An 8,579-nucleotide genomic window follows, 5' to 3' on the forward strand; every position below is an offset into this window, starting at 1 on the left:
AATACCTTCTAGTCTGAACAGTTCTGTTTGAACGGTTCATCTCTCTATGATCTCTTGTAACCAAGATTAGTTTTGTTCTAGTAAGAAAATCTTTGCTGTCAGGGTAAGATATTCTAGTTGGTCTGTTCCCACATGGAGGAAGGGTAAAGGCTCAGGATGACATTTGTTCCAGTAACACCTCATTTGGGAAATTGTCAGCTGAAGAAGTTTAGAAGTAGCTCTTAAGCAATGCTTACTTTGAATCCATTAGGTCCACAAAGCTAATTCAATTGGATAAATAAGTACTTGAAAAAGCCATCACCTTTGGACATATCTATAAATAATTAAGAGTACGATCAAATACCAAATAAAAAGACTTAATATAGTCATTGACAAAAAAATTTTGCAAATGTGAGCAATCGACTGATCAATATAATTTTTTTCCACTATTCACAGAATTTAAGGGAAATAAGATCGATAACATTGTTAGGAACAATAAGGTTTCCTTCTTACAAGTAGGCACCCATAGATATAAACCTGTATAAAGATTGCATCATTAACTACTTAAATTTAGAGGATATTACGTGCTTCAGCAGCATGTATACTCAAATTACAATACAGAGATTAACATGGCACTTGCACAAGGATAATATGAAAATTTGAGAAGTATTCCATATTTTTCATTCTTCAGATGCAAGAAATGAAAAACAGTTATTATAAAGTTGATTACAAAATTACAAGCGTAACAATACACGTAATTCATATTATTAAATTTAGTTTGACATCAGTGTATTAAATCTTCACCTCAGAAAGTCGTTTACATAGCATAAACTTTACAAAACTTTTCAAATTAGACAACACTGACATTTTATCCCAAAGAAAAATAATATTAAGACCTAGAAAAAAAGGAATCAAACTGTTCTATATGGAATGCAATCGGAAAGGACACATTAATGAACCTATATATTATAAAATAATGTAGAATTCAAAGTATATCTAGGAGAAAATAAATTATGAACATTATGCAAACATAGAATATAGAATATTTTAAAATATACTTTTTCAGACAAGCATCAGAAATATTTTAGTTTCTGTACTACTCATTTCAACAGGTAAATTAAAATTATTTCTGATTAAAAAATCACAAACTCTGAAGAAATTATTATACATGTATACAAAAACTATTGAATACATTTTTACATCCAAGGCAGGAAATTCACTTGGAAGAATTCCACGGAATCCATGAATTTTTACAGTAAAATATTGGTGCTGCCGGGCACTGCTGGCTCATGCCTATAATCCTAGCTACACAGGTGACTGAGATCTGAGGATCATGGTTCAAAGCCAGCCTGGGAAGGAAAGTCTGTGGTACTCTTATCTCAAATAAACCACTAGAAAACTGGAAGTGGAGCTGTGTCTCGAGTGGTACAGCGCTCACCTTGAGCTGAAGAGCACAGGGATAGCTCCCAGGCCCAGAGCTCAAGCCCCATGATTGACCAAAAAAAAAGATATTGCTCTTATTTGGATTGTGAAAATGTTTTGTAGGGACACAAAAGATGGACATGCATTTTTGAAATTTAAGAACCTTAACCCGACCATTAGGACTTCGGTGAACAATTTGCACAGCCTTTCACAACTTCATAGAGGTAGTGATACATAATTATCCTTTTGGCAATATCAAATACAGTTTCTTCTATATTGTTCTTCAGGCCTGGTTTCATATAATGGTTCAACAGAAGGCTATCCAGCATATCTTTACTATCTCAATTCTCGAAAGCAAGATGTAAGGCTGTCAATAGTCCTTTAGTTTGGGGAAGTGGAACTGTGGCTCAAGTGGTAGAGTGCTCCCCTTGAGCTGAAGAGCACAGAAACAGCACCCAAGCCCAAAGCTCAAGCCCCATGTACGACCAAAAAAAAACACCACCACAACAAAAATCAAACAAACAAAAATATTTGGGCAGTGAAGGTGGCTCAGTGGTAGAGCGCTTGCCTTGCATGCATGAGAACCTAGGTTCGATTCCTCAGCACCGCATAAGCAGAAAAAAAGCCGGAAGTGATGCTGTGGCTCAAGTGGTAGAGGGCTAGCCTTGAGCTGAAATGCTGAGGGACAGCGTCCAGGCCCAGGGTTCAGGCCCAACGACCAGACCAAAAAAAAATTTTAAAAAAAGAGTCCATTCGTTTGGGCATTGGTATCTGTATCATGATGAAGTAAGAAAGAAGCCACTCTGGTATTATTCCACGTATATGCACTGTGCAGGGGTGTGCAGTCATCTACAGGTATTGCATGTGCCGCTTGAGACACCAACTCACTGACAATGTCTAAGTGTCCACTGTAGGCTTCTCGAAGAGGGGTATACTCATCATCATCCCTACTATTCACATGAGTGGCCTTTTGGGAAAGAAGTCTCCGCACTGTAATAAGCTGAATATTTTCGGCAGCCCAATGAAGAAAATTGCTTGGATCCTTCTCCAATTTTTTTTCCTGCAATTGATACCATTCCTTGCTTTTTCATCTTGTTCCCCATATTCCTAAGAATTGCCTAACCAGAGACTTTGAGTGCCAGTGGGAATGAGGTGTCCACGTATTTCCCTACTAGTCCACATTGGTTGAACTGGTCAGAAATATGTGGTGAATTTTCTGCAACTGTTTATTCACATGATTTATTTTCTCTTTTTCCAATTTTACTATTCGAAATTATTCTAAATGGAGAGTAGGGAATTGATGGAGAGCAGAGGAAAGATGTTCCTCCGTATTCAAACATACACACTGAACATGAGGACCAGTGATGTCTTCATGTGCAACTTATTCTAGGAATGAGAAAATAGGAAATAATGCCTTCTATATAAATGATTTGGGAAATGGCAGAGCAAAAAGTGAAATGATGCAACCAAAAATATAAAAGCAAAATAAATGAGGATAATTATGGAGCAGTCATATTATGAGAACCATGAAAGGTAGGGAGAAAGAAGGAGTCAGATGTGTAATGACCTGCTAGCCACAAAATCCATGCCTCTGATCAATTTGTAGAGCAGACAAAATTTTATTTTTAAAAGAGATGGAAATAGAATTTATGTATTTACTTGAAATTAGTAAATATATTTTTAGTAGCCTATGTAAAGAGACATAACTTTACCAAATTACAGACAATAAAATAAATCATGGATAATTCTAGTAACAGATCTGACTGAAATCAGTTGAATCATACTTTTCTTGTACAATGAAGGAATAAGAAAATAAAGCAGCTAGAGAAGGCAGGGAGATTGTATCTGTGACAAAACTTTGTGGAAATTGGTATTGAGGATTTCTTACTGGTGATCCACTTGCACTGGAAGCATGATTCTGAAGTATTGCTTGCTGATTCTGAACTATTGATTTGATCATTATATTCTCCAAGAAGAAAATGAGAATTGATAGTGAAGGACTACTAATACATTTTGACCTTCTCACTAAGCACTTTCAATCATCAAAATCACATGAAGACAATAGACAGGCCTACTTTTTAGATGAAAGCAAGTGTCTTATAAAAAGAAAGAATGTATGTAGTCATGCAAAACACTTCTATTTTACCAATGCCTCATACATTTTTCTAATGTTGGGTACCAATAAATAATGGATCTATTAGAAAGCTCTTAAGACTCAAATGTTCAATAATGAGTTCTCTTACACTATATCATGGTATTTTTTGTGTATGGTTTTAAGAATATATTTACATTACTAACTTGAATTTCTGACAAGACAGTACCATCACTGTACATCTTGCTTCTATACTCTCATTTTAAAATTACCATCTAAGTATGTACATTAGATAACTATAGAGGAAAAAGTAGAAGCCACACTGATGGCTTAGGTCTTTAGTAGTAGTTAATCAGAAAGATGAATTCTGAGCATTGTGGTTTGAAAGCAGACCAAGAAAAAAAAGTCCATTAGATTCTGATTTGAAAGTAACCAGCAAAAGCTAGAAATGGAGCTGTTGTACAAGCAGTAAAATGCTAGCCTTGTGAAAACTGAAACAAAAAAATAAATTCTGGGACAAAGCCAGGCCCTGAGTTCAAGCCCTAGTATTAGCACCAAACAAATAAATTAATTAATAAGGTAATTAATTAATTAAAAATAAATTAAGTGGTCACATGTGGAGAGGCAGGTAAAATGTAACATGCGTGGTAATGGTTTATGTATTATTTTGTAATAAGGCATATTATCATTTGTGCTAATCACTAATATTTTATTTGGACTTTTTTGTACAAAAAACCCTGAATTTAGCATGCATGTATATGTGTGTGTACATGTGCGAACATGTATGTATGTGTATATGTGTGCATGTGCTGTTGCAATGTTGCTTGCCAATGTGGACAGGGTGAGGCTGAAAAAAGCTAAGTGTGTTGCAATGTTTTTATTTATCAGTGTTCTGTCATGTCATTTCAGTGGAACCACCCTTTGTACATATTATTTGTCTAATAATAACATCATAATCAAAGCATTTACAATATTAAGTTAGAAAAAGAGACCGCTTTCAGCTTTTATTGTATGTTAGATAAGAAGATACAGACATAATTAGTTAGTAAGTTATTGCTATAAGATGATTGTCAGTACAAAACACGTATTTGACCTCTTAAATTGGTTATACTTTTAAGATACACTCATGGAGTGATTTGGACCGACTTGACCAAACAGGTATTATTCTCTGGTGATTCCTGTGAAACACAAGTTGGATAAACTCTTTCCGGATTTCTGTTGAATATCACTTTCTTTGCAAGATTATATTTATTCTCACTAAGAGATAATCCAACCCATATTATGTTTGACTATCCCATCTTATTCATTGAAAATAAGTATTGTGGATATGCTTGTTAGGTATTCCTTTCAAAAACGAACAAACAAATAGCAAGTGTCATGTCCAGATTGTGGATGCATTTGAAGGTGTTTTGTACATGCACAGGTATCTTTCCTAATGGTTCTTTTGTGGGAGTAATTATGGCAACTTTAACAAATAAGGCTTTTTGAATATCTGTTCCAATATACATAACATCCCAGAGCAAGTCTTGCAATTTCTGAAAATCCTTTGAATATTTTAGTATTTTTTCATGTCATTGACTGTAGAGCTAAAATTTCTGAAATAAATATTGTTAAGATCTGAAAATGTAAGTGGGTTCATATGCATTTTTATGCTTCATTTTATGGAAACCCAGTTTTTATGAAAGTAAATGGAATAGAATAAAAGAATGTAAGTGAATTGGGTAAGCTAATTATTAGTATAATTTTGTTTTGAATTAATAGTCCATTGAATGTAGATGATGCAGTTAAATTATTTCTTCTCTACTTCAGTTAGTTTTAGAATCTTTATAGTTACGAAAGAACTTTTAGTATAAATAAAGGTCTTTTAAAATGATTAGGGTTAACCATGTGTTTTTTGTCCTACTTCCAAGAAAATGAGTTATTTTTAAGTGTTAATAGTTTATCATTATCATTATCATTATCATAGGGAATCATTATCCTTTTCATAGGGACTTAAAAATGCAGTAGTATTGATTTCTTTTTAAACCAATTTTATTCACAAGTTGGAGAGTCTTTGATTCAAAATTAGGTCTTGGTGTCTATGATTTTTAACCTCTCGTTCCTAACATTAATGATATGTAAGACTGCATTTTTGGGTATATGAAAGGTAAAATATGTATCTGGGGTCAAATGTGATTTTTATATCAGTCTTTCTTTAATAACATTTTAAAGTAGTACATTTCTCTCAAAATGTTGGGTATAAAAAGCAATCAAAATACTTCTAATGGTAAACAATTTAGGTGAGCTACAATGTGGAAACAATTGCTCCAAAAGACCTGCAATCTATTTCCATCAGAAATTGGGCAGGTCATTCTTTCAGTAAGACTGTGTTAACCAGAGATGGGGTCCCCAGGCAGTGCAGTGTTGAGTGAAGGAATAAAATATGATTTCTACTATTTTGAGCTAGAAACCAAGAATGTTATAGTTTAGCAGTTCCTTTCACCAGGGAGGTATAAATTGATTATGAACTTGGAGTTTTCATATTACAGTTACTTCTTATTTTCTTTTTTTGTTGTTGTTGGTCATGAGGCATGAACTCTGGGCTTGGGTGCTGTCCCTGTGCTCTTCCACTCAAGGCGAGCGCTCTACCACTTGGACCACAGTGCCACTTCCAGTTTATTAGTAGTTTATTAGAGATAAGAGACTCACAGTCTGTCCTGCCCGAGCTGGCTTTGAACCACAATCCTCAGATCTCAGCCTCCTGAGTAGCTAGCATTATAGGTGTGAGCCACCGGTGTACAACTTAGTTACCTATTTTCTAACAAAGATAAAATGAAATATTATTACAGTGTGCACAATAATTTTGGGAATTTTCCTAGAATTAGTAGACTGAGTGCTGGTATTTAGTTATAAAATAGAATGAGGTTAGTTCATGTGGTGGGAATGGAACGCAGGCTAACACTTACCATGTGTACAATGTTGTACTAGTAATTCCAACTCTGAAGACTTAAATATCATCATCTTAGAATTAAAAATAGAAGTAGTTCCACTTTATGGGATTATTGTGAGGATTAAATTAGGTACCAAAGGTAAAGTACTTGGAAAAATAATCAGAGTTTGATACTTTCTACCTGTTATTTTATCATGTGATATATTCTAATATTTTTACTGTGATTTTTATATTGTCTATTTAGGATATGCAAAGTGATGTATTGATATACATTGCGTTGTTCAATTTTCTGACATTATGAGGAAAATACCTGCAAAGAAAATTTCTGAGAAGAAAATTATCATATTGACTCATGGTTTATGATCAGATGTCTCCATTGTTTTTAATTATATTTTTATTAAATAGTTGTACAAAGGGATTTCCATTCAACGAATCAGTTTATAAGTATAATGGATCTTTACACAACTTTCTCACATCCTTCCAAACCTCAACTCACTTTCGTTTTTACTAGTTTCATACTATCTGCATTGAATATTATGGCTTCACTCTCTACTTCCATAAGTCTCTTTATTTCTTCCCTTTGACTTCCCCTCACATTTTCCCAGTGGTAGTCTCCTGGTATTCATTTTGTTGGATTAACAGTTCAATTTTATAAGAAATTACACCTGTTAAATACTCCTCTACAAATAGCATGCTTTGATTAATACTGTTGTTTAACTTGCATAAAATTCTGACTTCTAAATATGCGACCTTTTTGTGTCTGGCTGTGACGTCGTTTACTTAACATAATTTTAGATCTATCCATTTCTTTGCAAATGTTGTAACAGTCTTTACAATGGATGGGTGCAATCCAATTGTGTATATGTGCAACACTTTCTCCAACCATCCCTCTGCTAAAGTGTGTCTGGGCTGTTTCCATAAATTCTCTACGGTGAATAGTACAGTAGTGAACATGATTGTGAGAGTGATTTTACTCTAACCTTTTAGAAGAATTCATCACTATTTTTCTGGGAGCAATCCTCTAGCCAATTTGCCAGAATTAGCACATCCCTTCCTTCATCTCCATCACAATGTTTTTCAGGTCCTCAAAAACACACTACCCCCTACAGGTCTCAATCAACTAAAACCACACTGTGCCCATATTCTTTTGTTATTGTTGTTTTTCTCTGTCCAGTCCAGGGGCCTGAACTCTGGGCCCCTCTGGCGCTGTCCCTCAGCTTTTCTGCTCAAGGCTAGCAATCTACCACAGCGTCATTTCTGGCTTTCCTTTTTTGCTTATGTGGTGCTGAAGTATCAAACCCAGGGCCTCATGCATGTGAGGCAAGAGCTCTACCACTTTCGCAGCCCCGATGTGCCCATATTCTTTTAATATATTTTTTCATAATTTTACACATAATTTAGTGAGAACCTTCTATGTACTTTCCTAATGTGGGAATGAGGTATATGACAATAGAGTAAAACTAAGAGATATGGAATTTAATTAGCTATTATCATATTTAAAATAATTTTCAGCTCTAACCCATAGCCACACTTACCATTATTTTAATCTTTATTTGATTACTTCACCTATCCCTTAAATTATAACATGTGATTTAAATACAAAGACAAAAAAGTGTGGTTTGACTTTGACACTCATGTGTGAGGTTGCACAATATGGGCAACTAAAGGGATTAGAATTAATAGTCATTATCCATTTTGTTAAATGGTTTTCTCAAACCGATTCTCACAATTCATATTTCATTCAACAACAAGAAACATGACAATTCCCTTTGCTTTGCTCCTCATTAAACTTGTTTCAATGTTATTTTATTATGAAGGATGATTTCATAAATCTACTATAGATACGAAAATATGTTAAAATATTTCTATATGTATGCATTGATATAAATATACACATATATATTATAAAGGTTATAATGATAAATTATAACTTCTGTAACTGTACAATTTACTAAATTACTAAAAACATGGACGACTCAGGCTTGGAATCCTGGTTACTCAGGAGGCTGAGATCTGACAATCATGGTTTGAAGCCATCCTGGTCAGGAAAGTCCATGAGCCTCTTATCTCCAAACAACCAACAGAAAATCAGAATTGGAACTGTGGCTCAAAGTAGTAGAGTGATAGCCTTGAGAGAAAAGACTCAGAGATATCACC

At 34.4% G+C, this 8,579-nt stretch overlaps 1 pseudogene; it reads left to right on the forward strand.

Moving 5' to 3' along the window:
• The first annotated feature begins 563 nt into the window (after positions 1 to 563).
• Positions 564 to 660, forward strand: LOC122095102 (annotated as a pseudogene).
• The last annotated feature ends 7,919 nt before the right edge of the window (positions 661 to 8,579 follow it).

The sequence above is a fragment of the Dipodomys spectabilis genome, unplaced genomic scaffold (assembly GCF_019054845.1).
Source record: "Dipodomys spectabilis isolate Male_0828 unplaced genomic scaffold, ASM1905484v1 ptg000334l, whole genome shotgun sequence".
Lineage (NCBI taxonomy): Eukaryota > Metazoa > Chordata > Mammalia > Rodentia > Heteromyidae > Dipodomys > Dipodomys spectabilis.